General features: G+C 44.1%; 1 protein-coding gene across 15 annotated transcripts in view; it reads left to right on the top strand.

Moving 5' to 3' along the window:
• The window catches only part of fbrsl1 (fibrosin-like 1), a 271,719-nt gene that overhangs the window by 123,893 nt on the left and 127,724 nt on the right, over positions 1-20,102 (top strand). The window lies entirely within an intron of this gene.

Here is a 20,102-nt window from a genome sequence, read left to right as displayed (position 1 = left end):
GCATCGATCAGCGCCTTTCGACGGTGCTGCAATTTGGCTGTCAGAGTTTTATGTCTTCCTCCAGTGACTGTCAGCGGAGGATCCTTTTGCTCACATATCAGACAATATGCCTAAAAGCCTTTTAAAGGCCCCTGCATTCCTGCAATAAATACAATCTCTCAGAGACAAATGCATGTGCAGTTCCACCTTCAGGAAGATCCATAGCAGTTAAACATATCTTATGATTTGCTGGAACTGACTGCGCCTTAGTACGAGTGGGGAGATGGTCTTTATCATAGAACATGTAGAGTGTTGTTCAAGGTAAATGTGCCCGAAAGGAATATTTAGTGACGCTTTGGAAAACATCATCCCAGTCCTTTCAAACATACACTACCTCGCAAATTGTCAGTGCAGGACTATTTTTATCCGGTGAAAGCATCTGTTGCCGTGGCCCAGTGCGTTTTCGAACCGTAAATTTCTGCCCTCCCCTCCCACCCCACACCCCACCGTTGTTTCAGTGATGTGTCTAGTCTCTGGGTAATAGAGACGTCCTTTATGTCCTTCACTTAAAGGGGAACTCATAAGAGGAACATTCTTTAAAGTGTGCTACTTTTAGCTGATGAGTGGCATATGGCAGTTCTTATTGCAGCTTGGAAGCAATCATTCCGACAAACAAAACAACTATAAATGGTTTGTCATCGTTAATCTGCCTCAAAGGACTGCAGTTAAAGCGCTGAATAAAGCTTAACTTCAAAAGGCATTGATCTGTGTGCGATCTTTTTTTTTTTATATTATTTTGTTTTAATAGAACATGTCACATTCCTATTCCCCAGCGGCCGCGTACTCACAGATGGATGAAAACAAACAAGACCTTCCAAAAAAGCTTGTGGAGCCCTTTGGCTCGAGCTGTCAGTTTGAGTCGGCGGGGAACAAGGCCTTCTCTTTATCTGAAAAGAAGAAGGAGGGAGTCAAAGAGAGAGAGGGCAGAGATGGAGATGGAGGGGAGGGGAGGGGAGGGGAGGGGAGGCTCTGCGGTGGGGGCGGTGTGGGGGCAGGGGCATTGTGTAAGCAAAGGAAAGTCCTGTAACGAGGGCAGGAAGTTTCAGGTTGTCTCTCCGGTGGTGCTATCTGCAGCGGTTGGAGCCTCGGGGCTCCTCCTGGGTGCTGAGCTCTGACTCTCAATCTGCTCTGCCGCCAGGCCTGCTTGATTTCTGGGGCCTCCTTATCTGTAAGTGCTTCAGGCTTTACAGTATGATGGTTTTGGAAGGCGGGTGTGGGGTGTTGGGGTCGGGGGGCTCCGGGGAACTGCCAGGGAAGAGGCTGAGTGGGTATGGGAGGGAGAACAGGACAAGGAGCGGGCCAGAGGCTGCAGAGAGTGTTATGGCTAGAGGAGATGCAAGAGAGAGGCTACGCATGTGGGTGGTTGTAAGGTGGGGTGGGGGTGTGGGAGGGTCAACGAGGCAGCCACAGAGGCACATACAGCGCCACTAGCCACCAGTAGCACAGACCGGCCTATCTGCTGGTCGGCCCCCGGGGCACAGCTGCTCTCCACAAACAATCAGCAAATCACGCTGGTGAGTAGGGGCTGGTTATCTGTCACAAGGCACTAAGAGGTAAAAAAGCCAATCTCCACTGACAGTTTGTTTTTCTACATCTATGGGAGATAAAGCCTCTTCTTGTTTATGCCTCCATATGTCTCCTTTCTTCTTCTGCCTGCCAGGCGTGAACGGCCTCATTTGAATGGTTTACACAACAATGTGGAGAAGTGTTTCTTTAAGCTTTAGTGAGTGAATGGATTGCCCCCATACCTTTATACCACGCTAAAATACTGCATACACAACACATTGTCTGCTGGTTTTAATTCATCAAAGAGTGGAGTTGCACTTGAAAACTCCAGCACATACAATAATATAAGTCAGGTGTCTCCTTGGCGGTCAAGAGTTTCCAGCACCACTACTGCTGTGCTGAATAGGTTTAAATTAAATGACCTTAGACTCATTGTAGACAGGATTATATGTTTGATGCACTAGTTTATGACACAAAACAATTCCAAGATAGCGCTAGGTTTTGTTGTGTTCACACAGTTCATTAGGTGCCTTTTGATATCAATGATCATTCCAAAACTTAGTGGCAGTGCCAGCAGTGATGCTCAGTGAATATAGAGGAAACACTGCAGTCTGTCCTTTTGTTCATTTAATTGGATGGGCTTTTTCCACTGACATCAGCAAATGTGTTAAAAGAGGACACATATACATTTCCATCCTTGCTAAGGGGAACACAGACGGTGTAATTAATCAAGGTGTCTGTCGATAATTACTATTTATCCAGGTTATAGTCATCCATTAGAAAGCTGATGTAATGTTGATCAATTTATCCATAAATGAACAAGCAGAGGTTGCAAGCAATAACTTGCTGACACTGGGCTGATTTAATTCTGTTTCCATGACAACAGGCCACAACAAGGGATGGGACAGCAATCAACACAGCATTGTAATAATCTGTTGTGTGAACAAAACATAATAAAATACACAAAGAAGCTAAAAAGATAATAGACGTGTGACAGATTTGAATCCAGTGCCTTTATCCATCCTCTCAAAAATCTAATTTCACTCGGTAGGCTAACTATGAACTACTTCATATCCTCCCAAACATGGTGTGTTTATTCTGTTGATGACATTGGTAGATGTGAAAACACTTCCACCCCCCCACCAACCCTTCATCCTCCATTCAGGGGTGGGGGCTAATCTCTTGACCGTTGAGTCCAGCAGCGATACGTAGCAGCTACTGAGACTTGCTATCTCGCTCTCTGTGGAAGACTGGGTATGGGATTGTTTATCAGGCGGTCTCTCTGCTGTCTGCTTTGTGCAGCTTCATTATAGCCTCAGCTCTGTTTGGGAGACAATATCTGTGGCTTGTTTCCTGCGCTGCTACCTGCTTGTTGTTCCAGCGGAGATGTGCCCAGGCTCTGGCGATTTATCATCCTCTCAGGGGCTTCTTGATAAAGAGCCCAACATCCCCCTCTGCGCCTGGGAGATACAGGCTGCAAGAGATGTGGAAAATGTCAGAAAATCTCAGCGCAGCTCTCTGCCCGCTCTGTCACTACCCCTGGGCTGGATATACGTTATAGAGGAGCAGACGTTTTAGCTGAGCGAAAACGACAACACACCTCCCTTCCCTTTCAGATGAAGTGATTGAGCCTCAGTCTCCCACTCCCCGTCTTTTGAAACCACCCAAGGCCAAGCTACGGCTGATGTCTTCACACACGATAAAAGCACAGAGCTTTGTCTGTGACAGTATAATCTGACTAGTCTGTTTTGGGAGGTTTTATGTCTGCCATGTCAAGGAGTAAAACCTTAGCCACATTGTTTGGGTTGAGCAAGAGTGCTCAGAGCTCTCAGACACACCCATACTTCATTTCCCCTGCTCGGGTTGTCATAATCATATTTAACGCTAAATGAGTCTACACTCTAAACAGAGCTGTCTCAGAGTCATTTGTGCATTCTTAAACAGCCTTGTTTTAATTGATTTGGCATTCACGACCTCCACATTGTGGCAAATAGACTTCCCTGTCTGAATGATGAGGCTTTTTACAAGATCTTTATCGAATACAAGGATTATGTCACTTAATTACAATAGAAGCCATTAAAAGCTTCACGCTTTATTTAACAAAACGACACAGATTCACTGGATTAAATGCTAAACACAGCAATTGAAAGAAATTGAGCGTAAATGATATTCTTATACTTAAACAGAAAACCATGGCTTGTTCCTCTACAGTACATGAAATCTCTTGGCTGTATCTTTGTGAGCATCTCTGTGACTCCACGTCACTCTGCCTTTGTCTGCCTCTCGCTCTGCTAACTTTACCATGGGGTGTGCAGGTGTCTCCGTACCACCAGCTCTGCACACGGTGAAAATTAGTGAAGGAAACCACCAGCCCAGCAGGAGTGGGCCGGGGCCCTGACATTGTCCTGGCCTTAGGGTGGGGCGCTGCCTGTCAGGGGCCTCTCTATGAGGGCTGTCCGCCTTGAAAAACCTATTTGTTTATCCCCGTGTGCGGTCCGGCCTCAGATCCTGGGCCCTGCTGCTCTCTGCGCACCAGGGACTTGGGCTGTTGCCGCTAGCAACAGATAAAAATTGCTGTTAACCACAGCAGGGCCCACAACACATCAATCAACGAGTCTGCAGATAAAGGCTGCAGGCTTCAGGGGCCCTGGCTGAATGGCACGGTTGAAAATCCTTTTCCAGTGGCTGAGCACACACCGCTATCATTCAGAGTCGAGGAGGCAAACTTCATTTCCAGCAATGCAGCTCAGGTTTTGTTCTAATGGAGATGCATTAGAACGGCACCAACACAAAGGGAACTCTGGGAGAGGTCATTTGAATAAAAAGGCGACACTGTGAATTAGTGTTGACCGGGCCTCAGGAAAAGCAGCCCCAGCATAGTTCAGTTGTTCTAAATGAACTCTTAATTGCTTTTGCCACTTGGCTTTGCTCTTAAGGCTGCTTAAAAGCTGGGGCGTTCAGCTTCACCGCATTCCACATACTCTGTTCATTAGGACTGAATTGAGATCAATGATTGGAAATATCTCGAAGCTATACCCCAAAGGCCCAAATTGACATTAGTATGAAATATTTTTTTCACCAGAGGTGATTTCAATGGTACATTCTAACCTTTTTCAGTCTGGCTCCACCGGCTCTAAGCAAATGTATGGTGATGACTTCAGTGCCTGGTAATGAAAAAGAACAATACTGATCTTTTCTTATATTAAATCCAGTTAATGTATTCCCAGATGAAGCTCTGTGCTATCACCCATGCTGGAGTTGGTCCAAATGAAACACAGGCTCTCATGGGTAAAAGCATTAGTTTTATCCCCCTAAGCCCGGCCTTGATTATCATCACTCTTAGTTTGTCCTGGATGCACTGTCCCCTAACTCACATTTGCCCCACTTTAAACAAATAGCCCTATAATGTAACAATCAAACAATGCTCTGAGGATTTGTTTACTGCAGGCTTTCTCCCCATTAAGTTTCACGGACACTGTAGACAAATAAAGTGGTAATTCCACTTTATCATATGTTACATATACCACAATCAAGCAGCAATTACATGCTCCTTCCATTTGTAAGAGCTCCCAGTGCCGACGTGGATGTTTTAATGAGGGCTGTAATGAACGCTCAGGGTGTTTGGCAAGTCTCCGAGATGTTGCTGGGGCTTTTATGGCTCCCCATTATAACGTACAATTTGCATCAGCAAATTACAATGCTCCATATCATTATCCTGCACCAAGGCCCGATCATAAATTAGAGCTCCAATTACAAACATCTATCTGGGAACGGGGAATGAATACGATGGCAGCCCACCAGAAGCAGGCAGGAGGGAGAGAGAGCCTCCTGTGGATTGCGGGATGAGACTTCCATAGAGGTGCGATAGTCTCGTAGACCGTCCTTATGGGGAATTCATGCTTCCAAAGGAAATAGACAGTTTTGAAGGGGAAGAATGTCTGCTAGATCTGTTTTGTCAGTTCCATATGTCATATTTCACGGCGCGCTGCTCATTGAACTTTTTGGTATTTTAATCTCCTTCCTTCTGCTAAACACAACACCCACTGATTTCGATGGCTGACTGTTTCACACTTCTCATTCAAAGCTATGTAAGCCTGTCCATTCAGCTGTGCAGAAGAACGGCCTCGTGTGTTGTGTCTCAATCCAGACCCGGCTATGTCTCTGTCTCTTCCAATCTCCCTCTGTTTGACTCTCTCTCCCTCTCTTATTCAACTTGATTATACACTGGAGGGAACATAATAAATCATAGAGATTTATCACGCTGCAGCTTATTAATTCAGCGCCACAAGTGTAATATTAGTCTGTGTCATTTAAAGAAGCAGGCATTGCAGCGTTGCCAATGTCCCCCAAGGAATCCAGAGGAAGCCATTTTAGTTTGGGCAGAACCTAATGAAAAAGGGAGCGTGTTTTGCGAGACTTTTCATTTGTTGTCGCTCCTCACTTCCTCACGTCATCTTCATAACGCTCCTCTCTTCCGCCAGCTCATATTACCATCCAGCGCTGCCTCAGTTGTTGGAGGTTAAACAAACAGCGGTGTTCCTGTGATGGCTGTGTTGCCTGTAATCTGCGACCTGTGGCCAAATCTCGCATGGAGAGGTAGAATAAAAGGCGTACGCCGACAGATTGCTGCAGGCGCCAAGCAGAAACCACTTCTACTGATGAGACAAAAGGCCTGCGGGTCTCCCGCAAACCCACAAGAGCTCCCCGACGCCGCGCAAACAAAGCCTGAAATTAAGAAGAGCCAGAGGCAGGCCCATTTCTATAGCAGAGCTAAAATGTTCCTTTTTCATGGCCTCTGTGGATTTCCAGTATGGGATTGTAATAGGGCAGAGAGACGAAGCCATGCTTTGGAATTTTCAGTCACAGATTTTGAGAAAGCACTTTTCCCATCCTTTTTTTTAACTCTCTCTTTCCCTACTCCCTACTAAAATTCACACCTCCCACCATCTTTACTGGGCTAATTTTAAATGTACTAAAACCTCCTCTTGTAGCCTTTAGAGGGTGTCAGATGATGTTTAATTCATATTTTGTTTTGCATTTTAACCTTGCACATCTGTAGGATCAAACACATCCATCTTTGCTTTCTGGCTGCAGAGCCAGAGCACAGAGCATCACTGCAAACCCTTGTTTGAGTATGAGAGGTCATGAGATGAAGAGACTTTATTCCACATTCACAAACACCCCCTAGCAATTATTCCCACTATCTTTAATGTTTCTATGAATCTATTAGGGTTAAAGCCCCCACCCGCTTCTCTAACTCTACACGCACGAGTACCTTTTCCGAAACCTGTACAAAAAAGTTATACTAAGTAGGTCATGTTCTGCCACTCGTCTTCTAATCACTCAACGAAAAGAACACGATTTCCCTCCATCGGAGCCCCTGAGCCTTGCTCCTGGGATTTCACTGAGCAACGCACACTCATTTGATTTTCTGGCATATGTTTTCTCCTTTTCCTTTCTCTCTCTACACCTCTCTTTTCACTTTCCTTACCTTGTTTCTGACAGTACACAAGCAACACCTACCCTTCCTCCAACTTCACCACACACACATATGCACCACAACCTCCTCCTCCTCCTCCTCCTCCCCCCACGTCTTTCTCTCTCTCTCTCTCTCTCGCTGTCTCTCTGTTTCTCTCAGTGGAGAAGGTGTCTGACAGTAACAGCAGGTAAGGTATAAGATTACAGTAGAAGCAGGGGCAATTATACCTCCAGCTGATGCTGGTGTGTTTATGAGGAGAGTAACTGTTAATGACAGTGTTGTGGTTTCTCCAGAGGCCAGAGCACAGCTTTGGGGAACCTGCTGTTTTTGTCAGCCTAGCTTCCTGCTTTGAGTTTTTTTTTTCTGTCCGCCTATCTGATTTTTTGTTCTTTCTCTTTCTCTCCCACACCTCGCCGTCACCGAGAGCCTTCACTTTGAGCTGAGCTGCTGTGCCTCTGTGTCACCCTGCCTACTGTGGTTTTGTCTTTTGGGCACCAAGCAAGTTGAAGCTTCCTGCATTGTGCTCAATTAGCATGTGCCGACTAGATTACAAGTAAAAATGTCCTCTTAAGGTCATATTATGTACACACGCATACATAAGCCTGTGTTTGCAACTGCAGGTCTCTCACCAGGGCTTCTGGCTGCTTCACCACTTCCCCCCTACGTGCTTTCTCACACGGCAGGCAGATCGCAGCGATTGGAGAGTTTGTGTTTAGATGAAGGAGCTTAATCATAATTGCATGGGGTTTCCAGTGTCTGGCAGTGGTGCTCTCCCAGTTGCTGTTCGCCCTCACCAGGTCCTGGCTTGCAGTGACAGGTTCTAGTCCTGGGAGATGCAGAGGGAATATATCACAATTTGATTTAAGTGAAAGTAAAACTAAAATGAACTACATGTAAGTATAAACATGCTCTGAGGTCACAGTATGCTTCTGCTACTGTACATGTTGAACATAAAGATACACATCACATCTGTGTGTTAATCCAGCCCACCTTTAAACGTGTTGTGCAGCGCTACCTCACGTTGTTATTTGACCATATGTAAAATCCTTATGCACTTCTGTCGGTGCCAGATGGTGCTAAGACACTATTTGTCCTTTGTTTTCTCAGAGGCTGCACCTGTTGGGGTTGACTCTACCTGCTTGACTGTCTGCATCCGCTGACATATATTTGACTCAGTGATGACCTGCATGTCATTTACAGTCTCTGCCCCACTACAGAAACCTTACAAGAGCTGTAAATTAAAGTGTTAATTAGATATATGCAAATCCAGTATTTTCAGTGTCACTTCTTCATGCTGCCGTTTCATGTGGTTTACTCCTTTATGTCTGTTTACAATACAAACCACCCAACCAGATTCCGGACGGGCCCATTTGGGGTATTGTTGTAGAAGTCTTGGCTCAGCTGTGACCCTCTCCCTGACTGATGCGTGTTTATGTTTTTGGCGGTCGTCACTATGAATGCGATTTTACTGTTTCACTCACTGAAAGTCACTTTGGCTAGAAGAGTCAGCTAAATGCCAGGAAATGTAAATGAATGCCAGACTCACCCTCCAGTCTTCTGCCCACAACCATCCACACTCCAGACCCCATCACCGTGCCCTCAGCGTGTGGTTGGCCTTGGCCCCGATCACATCAGGGCACATGGGAGATTAACTGGGCTGGCTTACTCACTCAGCAGGTTCCCCGACTCCCCTCCACTCATCCTGGCCCAATCTGCCAGCTAGCCTCCTGCTCTGCCGAGCCATGGCAGCAGGGCACCGCAAGCCCGGCCCGCCTTCATTACGCCTGCCAGATGGGCTGAGAATTAGATTCGAACTCCCACCATGGAGGGAGGGAGTGGAGAGATTGAGGAGAGAGGAAGGGAGAGAGGTGGCAGAGGAAAAGGGAGGAGGGAAGAAAGTTGTGGGGGGAAGAAAGTAATGGTTTTTGTTTTCATTTATGTTGCAAGTTATTACATTTTAATGTAACACCCCTGGGACCTGGCAGCATTAAATGCCTGTTCTTGAATAATCGACACTAACTGCAAGCAAATGCTAGGGAGAAATGAAATTAGCGAGCGCAGCAATTTGGCACAGTGATTATCGGCTCCTTGGAGGCACTTCCTGATGATTTAAGAATGCTAACATTTAAGCAAGTCAGATCTCATTACTCTTCAAGGTTAAATCGAGCTGTGTCGGAGGGGAGGCAGATGCTTGATTGGAAATAGTGCTTCCTTGTCTCTCTTCATCTCTCTTTGTTCATGCCGATGTTTCTCACTTCTGCAGCAGCTCACTGCAGGCAGAAAAGACTCAGGGCTGAAATCTGTCAGACCCTGGTGACACCTTTTGCCAGCTCTTAATTAGATCAGCAATACTTGGTTTCCAAGGTATAATTTGTCCTTTGCCAAGGATCATCACTCGTGCTATGAGCGCTGCCATGCTAATTGGCGTTCTGAATCTCTGTGTACCACACATTCCCTTCCACACAGATGTATGTCTGGGCCCATGGATGTGCAAAAGAAAATAGGGACCTTTTTGAATCCACACCAAGGGAAAAGGTTTTATTACTTTTCAGACTGCACCACAAATGTTCTTTTATACTGTTTTTTCTCTGCTTTCTCACTCGTTCTGCGGAGGCAGAAACGATTTTCAAAGTAATTTCAGCCCTGGCATCTTCTGGTCCACTGTTTACCTCAGCCAGCCATACACATCTGTTCTCCTCACAAACTTGATCCAATTAGGTGACACCAGACAATGGCTTACTCCTCCATAAGCCCAGCGCAGCACCAGGGGTCCCGAACAATACGGAAGTGTTTTTTTCTTCCATTACAGGGCGTCAGATCCTTTTAAAGGTGTTTATCCGCCGTCGATGTGTCAGCCTCTGTTTCCAAAAGGGGGCTCAGCTGGGGAAGTGATAGGCGATGAGGATAATGATGCGAGTGGGAGCAGTGTGGCGGATGCAGATGCACTTTACCGTGCTGCGTGTGATAAATCCTTCCCTCCGCTGCACTGCACCCCGCAAAGTTGAGGGACAGATGGGTTGGACTTTTATCTCCGCTTTCTAAATGCGGGAGAAATCAAAACATTTTTCACTGCAGTGATGAGATTTATTTAAAACAAGGCAGGAGCAACAAAGCTACTTTGGGGAATATGTCTATTAGTTTTTCCAAGCTGTTGTTTTCTCATGCAGAGGGGGAAAATCATTGCAAGTCAAATGTAATCATCCCGCCGTTGGGTTATGCTCCGTCTCGAATGATAATAATATTAGGTTGGTCCCTGGCATTGCCTACATCAGGCTTGTAATTTGAATTTCTGAGACACAAGTAAGAAGGCTGATGTTAATCACAACCAATCACTGATGTTATCGTTGTTGTTTTTTTCCTTGTTTATAACAGCTTTATCTTTTGGCACATCTTGAAATTTGGCAGCCTGAATTCATTATCTGCAGTGTTTCATGTAGTCAACAAACATGGTGCCTGTAATGTGGGATCCTTCCTCCTCCTACTTACATGCTGTGTGCACCGTACCACATCTGATGTCTCTACATCACATTTTGTCTTTGTTGTGGCCAAAAGGATTTCTGGATTGTTGCAGGGTTACCCCAGGAATGAGGAAAAAGCCTCTAAATTGTAACCAGGCATTTCCACATGAAACATTCATGCTTAAGTATGATTAGCAGAGATTAAGGTGGGTTTGTTTTGCCTCTTAGAAGGCCCCGTGACACTTAAGAAATGGATTGAGAGCAGCTTTTGCAGGCACAGCCTCCTTAATCCTGTGCCAAGAGTTCTCACCCACCTTTGCTGAATTATTTACATTAAAGTTCTCACGTCGGCTTTGGAGCCAAGGGCCTTGAGGTAGCACTATGTGTCGAACTGCCTAAACCTCAAAGCATCGAAAGCATGGAAAATATTATGTTAAGTATTACTAAGACTTTTAATGGAGCATGTTTTGCAAATGGAGAGGTTTGTCAGTGCCACATGAGGTAACACTTCTGTCGATATTAGTAGACAAATAGATAAATACAGGTGTTGCATTAAGTTCAGACAGAGTGCATATTGTAATGGAAGTAGGAGCTTGTACATTTTCTATTTCCGAGACTGACGGAACAGACAGAGATCAAACAGTGGTCCATTCCCCCAGCCAGTGATGTGAATCCATCTCGCCATCCAAGTCATTCTACTATCATGTATCCCATTTCAATACCGTCTCCCTATCATGTATATGAGATGGAGCCCTCCCATGCGCCGGATGATGCGATCCCTAGATAGATTCATTCATACATAATGATAAAAGATGGGTTTGGACAGGACTACTTATTTGACAATCATTGAAGTGCCAGTGTGATGGATGACGGGGAGGACCTCCACCCCTCTCCCCTCCCACCCCATAACCACGGCTCCCTCTTCTGATCCCACCTTATTTATTTTCCCCCAGCCCAGCTCAAGGTCTCCACTCACTTTAAAAGAGAAATATCAAATTGAATTAAAATTGCCCACTCACCCAAAACAGAGACCCGCGCACCTTAAAAATCACACATCTGTTCCCACAATTCATTGTTGCAAAGTCAAACTCTCTCTCTCTCTCTCTCTCTCTCTCTCTCTCTCTCTCTCTCTCCCTCCCTCTCTCTGTCTCTCTCTCTTTCTCTCTCTCCATCTCTCTGTCTCTCTCTCCCTCTCTCTGTCTCTCTCTGCGTGGTAATGTGAATTATTCATGCCAGCGGGGCCGCGGCGTGCTTCATCATGTTAAAGTGCCCATGACATTACTGATGGAGCCACTGACGGCCCCGCACTGCTAGCTATGCTAATGCATTTGGAAGGAGGAAAGAAAAGAGATAGCAGCACCTCTAGGGATCAGGAGGACAAGAACAGATCACCTATTAGAAATTACTACTTGAAAGTCTAAGTCCTGCTCCAACTGCAAATTTCCTTCCTTACCTCTAAAGAAATCCTGTTAGTGAGGAATCCCAAACACTGTTCCTCTTCCAGGGCTTCCACATCAGTCAGACAGCATTCACCATTAAAGTTATCAGGATGCGTGGCACCGCCGTGGTTGAGCTGTGAGATCGCTGGCCGTGAACCTGTTGGAGTGTCGCTGGGATGCTTTGTTGTGTCTCTTTCTCTCCCTGGTTTCCAGTTATCTATTCAGACCTTGTCTAATAAAGGGAAAAATACTGAACAGATAATTAAATTTAATTCATGAACAATTAATTTACTTTTTCATTTTTTTTCTACTTTTGTTAGTCTGTTTGAATTGTGTGCCTACATTATCCCAAATGTCTCTAGCTATTCTAAAACCTGGCCCTGAATCTGCAGCTTTAATCAAGCTAACAGTCAGTTCAATCCGGTCACCTGTCAATGGTGTTGTAGTCAAAGTCATTTTTTAAATCCTGTTTTAAGCCACATTTATGATACATGTTTGGATCTTGGTGGTTTTAACGACATGTTTTAGCCAGATGGGGATCCGGTATTACGAGATAAAAAAAAAAAAATGAAAAAAGCTGAATAAATGTTAGTGGCAGCTTGGCTAGCAGCCCCTCTGACATAGCTTGTTTCTGCCAAACAGAGTTAGAGAACAAGTGACTTTAACTGTTTTATTTTGTGTTTCTACCTGATTTAATCACAGGTCTATTAGTTTTGGAGAGGAGCAGAGATTTGTGGACATTTCCAGGAGCATTTACGCTGAAAGAACCAAAATGACACCATTTGGTGCCCCCACACACACAGACAGAGCTAGAGGCATATTGTTGCAATTTTGCCTATTTGTCCTGTACAGTATACGTACATCCTGTTGTTGTATGTTAATCATTTTGTTGTGGAGTCTGAATATCAATAACACCTTGAAATTTACACAAATTCAGGACTCAAGGATTTTGGTGGTAAAAGCTTCAAGGGCATGGTGACGTCATAAAACAGTTTTGGGCCTGTGGACGCAATGTTTCAAAAACACCTTGGAGGAACATACACATGAACTCAAGGACAACCCATTAGACTTTGGTGGTCAAGGGTCAAAGGTCAAGGTCAGACCAGAGGCAGACATCTACAAGGTGGTAATTCTCAGCTTCTATTGTTTTGAATGAGAAACCCTTTTTGACAGCATACTGTCATTTAATGACTCTACAAAGGAATCTAATCCAGCTTCAGTCTGATGACAAAAAGACAATTCAGATTTTTGGTTCAGTTATTGAAATACTAGTTATACCACAGCACTGTTTATTTTTCATACAAGCCAGTAGGTGGAGAATTGTTTCTGTCACCCAGCACTGCTCCTCTACACAGTTCACCTGTCAGTTGACTGTTTTCTAACTGCACAAGATTTTTTTATTTTTTTATTTTTTAGGTTTGACACTTTAACAAAAAACTAAGAGCAGCTGAACAAGTTAATAAGTTTCACTCATTCCTTTCACCGCCCACATTTTACCAGCTCATACTGGGATCCAGAGTTTTTGATCACAGCCCCACTTCTCTGTTGGATTACCTTTCTGCTCACCGAGAGAGTGCATCTCAGTAGCACCCAGGGGATTACTTTGTGTTGCGGTACATCCGTGCTGGGAGCTCTAATGACGTGCTGTATTTATCAGAAATTCAATAAGCCAGCTCAATTGTAAGTGCAAAGAATTAACTCTGATCGTGATATTGAATGTAGAGCATCAGTTTAGCTTGTGAAAGAATATACTTGCAGTGAATGGTGCTGTAGTGCAGATAATGTGGACCCACGGGGAGAGGCCATCATTCAGCTCCATTTTTTGTTCAGGTGTCTGTATTCATGTGTAAGAATGGTCTGATTGATAGGGATTTCTAAGACCGCAGACTCTAATGTCTGGCATCTCATCTCCATATCTGTTTCTAGATTCATGTAAACGGAGGCCTCTCCTCAAATGTTATTTCTAGATGTTGTAAATCGATCCTGCATTGAGCTGGTACAGTCTGGCTGAGGTGATACACAAAGAAAACAAGCACAGAGAAGGGAGGAAACAGAGAGAAGAGGTTGAGCAGGGTATGAAAGTATTTCCACTGTCGGTTTGTGTTAAACCGGCCTCCGATATGCTCTTTGTGAAGCTTTTCTCGCCTTTTCAGAAACCGCCCGCGTGTCTGTAAAGGTGCTGGGTGAGATGAGCACAACTGATACTGTGGTTCCCACACGCTTTGCCTTCTGAAATTTCACAACCGATAGCGGTTACTGACAGAGGGGCCCTGATAAAATCTCACCTGATTAGAAAAAAAAGAGTGAGAGAGGCGGTGTGAAAGAGCTGAGGCAAGGCAAGTAAAAACGAGAAGAGATAGCGGGCCTCATCGGGTCTCTGAGGTTGTGTCTAGGTTTCAGTTGACACATCTCTGGCTGGCCCTGAGTGCACCACGCTCTCCACAAATGAGTGGGTTGAGTCAACACTGACGGATTACAAACCACACGGGCACTGCTTTATCGTCTGATTGCAAATTTGACAGATGAGATTCAAGCATGATTACAACTTTTTCCCTTTCCAGAGCAAACAAGGTCAACATTTCTTCAAACTTAAATGATAAAAACCTTTAAAGCTTTTTTTTCTTTTTCTTTTTTTTACCATTCACATTTTTTTTCTTTCATGGTTGATTATTGAAACCATCACGCCACATTTACTGTCCATAGTCAATTTGGCTCCGCGGTGGTGGCACGACTTTGAAGAGTAGGGGTACTCCTGGGGCCAAAAGATGAGCCCAATCCCACGTAGGCAGGAGATCTTGCCCCAAAATAGCCCCGTTGCCTGGCTCCTGGGAGCTGCGATGCAGAAACTGAAAGATGCTATCGCAGTCAACCAGCCGCTCTTGTTGAGAGGAGGAGGAAGAAGGAAGGAAGGCAGTAGATGCCATCATCCTGTTTGTTCTTTTTCTGACTTAGTCTGCTGCGATTATTCTCTCGTTCTCTGATCATCTCTGATTTATGTGTGTTCCATTTCGTCGCTGTCATTCAAACTGAGGTGATGTGATCTCTGGGATGTCAGAGTTATTAACTAACAAACACAGTGATTTGACTCGCTCAACAACATATGTGAGATGTGAACAAGGGGCAACCCAGATGCTTTGAGTGAAAACTGTTCCCCGAGACAGCACTCAATTTGGAGACATATTTGCATTTCACAATCGCTATAATTGGAAGATTTTTTTGTTTAAACCTTTCAAATTTCAGGAAATTGACACATGTCACAAAGGGTCCGCCCATCTCCCCCTCTCCTCCTCCTCCTATTAGAGGTGCTTGTTAGGAGAGCTGCCATAGGCCCTCATCGCTGTGACAGCTCAGTCACAATCTATTACACTTACTGGCTGCCTGTGCATCTCATAACTGGCACCAAATATTGGTTTTGCTGATAAATTCTGAAAAAGCTCCACATTAATGATGAGAAAAATAAATAAAAGGCTTGTCGACAGGATGTGGGTGGCTGTCCCATGGGAGAGGGATCTCAGGGATATAGAAATAGTTACAGCATCACCCAACAGGGGTTCCACCACCTCCCCCTCACAATCTTTCCTAAACTCCCACTGCCTTGCAGCTATCGAGGCACTTGTGTGGCTGTAGTAAGACAGCAAAGTTTTCATTTACTATCTACACAGCTCCCTCTCCGAAAGCAAGCCTTCAGGGTAATGTTAGGTCTTTTCATAAGTTACAAAGATGTAATTAGACAAATTAGCTCAGCAGACACTCAGGGTTGCGTTTTTAATGGCTGCGTGTTGCCTAGGTTGGTAATTAGCAGGCAGCCGCTGCTCCAAAATCACACATTGCACCCGAGGCCTTGCATCCGTAACCTGACAACCAGTAGCAGCGCAGTAATGAAGGCTTATGTATCCCACAGGCTTGGTTTGTCTCACTTGCCAGCCAGGTTTGATGTTGGGACTCACACTGAGCCACTGTGCAAATCTCTTGTTTATGCCCATGTATCATTTTCTTCCAGGTTGAGCGTGCCGTCCTTTCAGCACTGTGATGTATTCAAATCAAATGGATGTGTTTTTGCCTCAGAGGTGCAGACTTTCATTTGAGCCAATCACCTTTATGGTTCAATTCATCAGGGCCTTGGACTACGTGTCCAGGTCTCTTGTTGTGAGTAGCACCCGGGGAGCCGATGAGCCATTTCCACACACCCAGCTCCTCTCCCACTTTTAATGACTTGCCGATGGTGATTTTCACCAAGCGGCTGTTTTTTATTGGCTCGGAATAAATTCCCCTTCTCTCTGACACTAGACGTTCTCTTTAAATTGGATTGAGAGGGCTGAATGCCAAATCGGAAATGACCTAGCAAAATGCAGATTAACTTGTGAGAGAATACATTTGTCTATTTGCTGTATGTGTCCATATTACATTTGTGACACAGTGTTTATCATAAATATGGCTTAGCTGCAAGCTTTTCCGTGTCACAATGAGTCTTCATATACTGCAAAAAATTGATTTCCCCCCATTTTCCATTTATTTGTATATGACCTCAAGCACTAAGGCATGTTCTTACACTTGTTTTTCACAACAGTTGTCATTATCTGAAAAGACATCACATTCAGCTGCTATCATTAGGTGCATTGCAATTGTTCACTTTGTTTAGCAGAATTTCCCACATTCAGCCTCTCTCTACCTAAAATGGTAGTTAAAACGTGGACATATTAAAGCTTGTATTTCATAATTATAAACAGTTTATATTCAACATCTCAAACAGACAAACTGGACTTTTTGAGGCTAAGTCAAGCAAAAATAACACCATTAGCTGCTCCATGTAGAGAAGTGCCATTTGCCCTAACCTCTCGCAGCCTTAGCAGCTTTGTACCACATACTGTCTTTCTGTCCTAACTGTGGGGCAAGTTGGCACAATGTTCTGCCTTCACCGACGTGGGAAGGAGATGATTGGGAACAACGTGCTGCGAGTGGATAGCAGCACACATCCACAGGAGCTTTGTGGACCAGGGAGATAAGACTGGAGCCCACAGCATGACAGGGAGAGTGGGACTGGGGAATGGAGGACAAGACAGTGCAACCTTAAGGCCAAAAGACTCAGCAGAGAGTAATGAGGGCCAGGTCTTACCGAGGATACTGCCAAAACTGCCTGAGAGAGCAGGGAATGGAGAGGACGAGAGGTGGAATAACAACCTTGGAGGGAAAATTAGCTGCCTGGCTGTTGTAGCTGACATAGTAGAATGTGGAAACAAAAGGCACCAGTGACAAGGAGCAAATGAAGGTGGCTTTGAATCTCGTGACAGGAATCTGCAGGGACAAGCAAGGGATGCCCAATATGTCTAAAAAGTTAGATCTGCACTTTTCTCTGTCTTATGCACCATTATTGACGAGACAAAACATGATTGCAAAGTAGTTCATTTGTTTGAATCGGTAACATATGTTGTACATGGTTATACTGTACATGGTTATCAGGCATCTTGACAATTAGGAGCTAGCATCAGATCCACACATTTTAATGTGTGATTTTTCACAAGTGCTGGAACAGGTTTATTGTGCTGCTACTTTTAGTACTAATTAGGGCTGCACAAATTAGGGCAGTGTAATCAAAATCATAATATTACAGAGTGCAATATCAGAATTGCAGGAGCTGCAATTTTCTTTTCTTTTTAATGTGTCACAACAACGTTGTGCATTGTTAGCACCAGAGTGTTGTGTTGCAACAAAGACACCATCAAATCATATTCTTAAGACATAAAGACATTTTTGTTTGCTACAAGATGAATTTATATTGTTAGGAGTGAATGTAATGAAAAGCAAAATGACCATTCCAAATGAAGTCCCGTATCTCACAATGACTGCCAATATTGCAATATGATGTTTTTTGCATATCAGCCTTAGTGCTAGTAGAGCAGAATTTCCCACAGGCTGAGGATTTGTCTGTGGTGGTGGGTGGTGCAGGGAGTGATAGGTGTACATGCAGTTCAGAGGGAGAGAGTGTAACTTGTGTTATTTTTTGTTACTACAATTTACTGATGACCCAGAATCGCCTCGCATGCAGGCACTAGCTGGGCAGCTCCACACAGAGAAGCCTCTAATCGCCACTCAGTAACTGCAGCGTTGGTAACTCAGACAGGTGTGGGCCAAAATTACTGTAGTTGGATCAAAAACAGTCAAGTATGGTACTAATCCAAACTTGACCTAAACTGATTAATTACACCTTTTGGTTTATGTCCGACTTGGCAAAACCAAGCAAACCGAATTGAAACTACTGTTAAACGTAATTCTTCCCTTTTGTAGGTCTGTAGGTTAAGTGTTCCATTTTATGTTCAGACACATGACAGGAGAATAGGCAGAAATGGGCTAAATGCTAAGGGTTGCTATTGCTATATACTCTGTTTACTAGAAGAAATGTTTGCTTCCGTCTCTAACTTCTGCCTATTAGCATGCGAGCCAGGTAGACCCAGTGTGGCCGTCCACCTATTCATTCTGATACCCAGTCACTGTAGTTTCCTGTCTGCCATGCAACACATAAAATCTGGTCTTGCAAGGGACGCTTCAGCCCTTGAGAAGACTGGTAAGTAAACAGCCGTGACTGCTAACAGAGACTGTAGCAATAGCAAATCATAAATGACTCCTTTAAAAATTACATTTACATATAGTTTATTGCTTAGTACCTTACTTACCTATAAGCAGACCTTTAGAGAAGGGCTTAATGCCACAATATAGCTACAATACAAGTTCTTTTTAATCATAGGGTCAGTCAGAATTAATCAGCTGCAATCTTGAAAGGAAAAGGCAGACATCTCACAGGGGCCATATGAAGATCCTCTGAGGGCACAATCTGAGTTGAAAAATACTTTTAATTTTGAGCGTCACAGTTTCTCAGGCGTGTATCGTTGGCCATCCATTCTGCTTGATGCCTTTAGATTCCTCTAATGGAATTTTGCAGTTCTTCTCTCTTTTGCTTTCCCTTTCTCTCTCTCTTTCTCTCTCATGTCACACACACACACACACTGAGCCTCTCTGTGTTGGGCCCGCCTGTGGCACAAGACATGTTGGATCATTTGATTCCAGCTAATAACCGGAGTTAGCCCAGAGAAAGGCATAAATGAGTTGTGGCCTCCCTGGGCTCCTCCTGTTGCCTGTGTGAAGTGTAAGACGACTGGAGGCTGATTGTGTCATAAGGGCACTGAGATGTTCAACAGCAAAGAAATATCTATCAGTTCAAGTATTTGCCACATTTCTACTGTAAGTCTCTTGTTTTCTATCCAGAACGAGTATTTTTCTCTTCTTTTCTTTTTCTTTTTTTCACTTTGTTTTGTTCTATGCAGTTCATCTGTTTTTAAAATGAGTGTCACTGAGTTGCATCAGTAACTTAAATGTATATATTTGGAAAAATATATATTCTAGCTATATATATGTAAACACACACACATCACACTTCGCTGCACACTCGTATGCAAACAGACACAAACTCCTAACCACAAACTGTCTACACCCTCTCACACAGTTACACACGTTCGTATACTAATTTAACAAGGCCAAGCCCACGCCTTCCCCCACAAGCACACACACACACACACGCACAAAACATACTCAGATCTATACTGCATATTCTCAGTAAAAATGAACACACTTCCTTGTTGACACGTTGTAGTGCTTTGTGTTTTGATTAGCAAGAGAAGGGAAGTGGTAATGAACTGTGAACACGCTGCTTCCTTCCATTCGGAGACCGAGCATTAGCTCATTCCTCTGCTCTCGCCACCAAACGCTGTATTACTATTCTGTCCATACACCGCTGCCAATTAACTCTGGCATCTCTCTCATCCCCCTTTGTTGATATTTAATGTCAGAATAACTATTTGCTCCGTTTTCTCAGCACATCAGCGATGATGATATACCTGGTTATGGATGAGCTGTGACATTACGATGCCCGCTGCTGTTATTCCCTGAGTGTATGGCTGATTGTGTTGTTGTTTTTTGCCAATGAACCTTTTGTAACTAGCTACTGCACATCATTAAGATAGATAGATAGATAGATAGATAGATAGATAGATAGATAGATAGATAGATAGATAGATAGATAGATAGATAGATAGATAGATAGATAGATAGATAGATAGATAGATTATGTTAGCTTGAATATATTTTTAGCATTATCTTTCACAAATGATCCAATTAAATCTTTGTTTCAGT

This window comes from Trachurus japonicus, chromosome 9 (assembly GCF_045865225.1).
Source record: "Trachurus japonicus isolate A0001 chromosome 9, Traja_1.0".
In the NCBI taxonomy this organism is placed as follows: Eukaryota; Metazoa; Chordata; class Actinopteri; order Carangiformes; family Carangidae; genus Trachurus; species Trachurus japonicus.
The sequence above is the reverse complement of the archived record's forward strand: the minus strand, read 5'-3'. Positions and strand labels throughout refer to the sequence as shown.